The sequence below is a fragment of the Trachymyrmex cornetzi genome, unplaced genomic scaffold (genome assembly GCF_001594075.2).
Source record: "Trachymyrmex cornetzi isolate Tcor2-1 unplaced genomic scaffold, Tcor1.1 scaffold1238, whole genome shotgun sequence".
Classification (NCBI taxonomy): domain Eukaryota; kingdom Metazoa; phylum Arthropoda; class Insecta; order Hymenoptera; family Formicidae; genus Trachymyrmex; species Trachymyrmex cornetzi.
In genome coordinates, this window is record NW_017295804.1 from 3,712 (window position 1) to 5,698 (window position 1,987).

Here is a 1,987-nt window from a genome sequence, read left to right on the forward strand (position 1 = left end):
GACACTCTATCAGCGACGCGACGTCATCTCTACCGAATAGCGCGTCGTCGACGTAGACGGAGTCGCGTAGTATCGGTACGGCCGCCGGATAGTTGGACCCTTCGTCCAACGACAATTGCTTCAAAACGCGCATCGCGAGATACGGAGCGGGAGCGAGCCCGTACGTCACGGTCAAAAGCCGGAAATGCGTGATCGGCGTGTCGCAGGACGGACGCCAAAGAATACGTTGGAAGTCGGTATCGAGATCATTCACGAGGATTTGCCGGAACATCTTGGCGATGTCCGCTGCATAAACAAAACGCCACTACCGCCAGCGCAGCAGAATAGCGGGGAGATCTTGCTGTAACTTCGGTCCGACCAGCAGATTGTCGTTAAGTGACGTGCCGTTCGTCGTTTTGCACGAGGCGTTAAAAACGACGCGTAACTTCGTGGTACTACTCGTTTCGCGTAAAACCGAATGATGCGGAATGTACACGGGCGTAAGAGCGGTGTCGCTGGGATTTTCGATTGAGCTCATATGGCCCAAGGCGAGGTATTCCGCCAAAAAGTCATTATACTGCGCGGAGAGTTCGGCGTGCCGACGCAGCTTCCTTTCCATTTTCGCGTAGAATACCGTGGCGATAGGCAGAGAATCGCCTATGTCGATAGGTAGTTCGTGCCTGAAGGGCAATCGAACAATGTACCGTCCTTCTGGAGAACGGCTATGAGTGTCGAGGAAGTGTTGTTCGCAACGCTCCTCCTCGTCGGTAAGTGGAGGGGAGCGCGAGACCTCCTCGTCCTCCCAAAATCGTCTGAGAAGCGAATTCGTGTCGTGCGTAGACACATTATGACAGACGCCAATATTCGCCGATTCAATCTGACCGCGACCCGTGGGGCCGGAGAGAATCCAGCCTAACGCTGTCAATTGAGCGGTAGGCGTTCCAATAGGGCCTTGCCGGAGGCCATTTCTCAACAAGGAGCCGTACAAGTCGGCACCGATTAGTAAGTGTATCCGATGTCGACTTGAAGGATCGGGATCGGCAAATGAGATGCCTTGTAAGTGAGGCCACGACTCGACGGGCTGAGTCCGCGACGCGGCGTACGAAGTAATATTTTGAAACACGTAGGCGTGCAGCGGGAAGCCCGGTTCCGCACTGGAACACGGCTTTAAGGTCAGAACGACGCGAGATCTCGCGACGCCTGTAAATTTCTCGCCGAAACACGTAACTTGCAAATTTGAGCGTTGTCGCTTTGTACGCAACGTCTGACAGAGCGATTGCGAAACAAAACTGAAAGTGGATCCAGTAAGGCGCGAACTTTAAAGCTTCGGCCTTCGGTCGTGTGAACGTCAACCCATGCGGTTGCCAAAAGAACATTCGAAGGAACCGTGTCCGCGGCGGGACCGGTCCGTGTGCTCGCGACATGATTGCTGCTCGCAGTGACAGGCGCGTTGGACGCCGTTGGAGTGAACGGTTGCGCCTCCGCTCTTATCTTCGAAGAATTTGCCGTAGCATCGGCTTTTACATTATTTGAGAAATGTAGTAACGAGTGATGCGAACGACTACAGTGCGAACATTGAGATTTGCTCGGGCATTGCTGAAGGAAATGCCCGGATCTCAGACAATTGAGGCAAAGCCTGCTTTGATGCGCGAAATCGCCGCGCTGCTCAACCGTCTTATCAAGAAACTCTTTACATTTCGAAACTGAATGATTGCCGGAGCAACTAACGCATTTGTTGGCAGTGACGTTATTAACCGACGAGCGCGGTTTATCGTCTTTGTAACGACGAGTATCCTTCGGATTCTGCGAATCGGAAAGATCGGATAATCCGCGAATGCGTAGAGTCAGAAAGTCATTAATATCTTTGTAAGACGGAAGCTTGGCGAATTCCGTGCGTTTCAAATTCCATTCGCTGCGAGTGCGAGGACTAAACTTCTGAGCAATAAGATAAACGAGAAGATCGTCCCACTCATTTACCGGACGATCGAGATTCTTTAGCGCGGCTAAC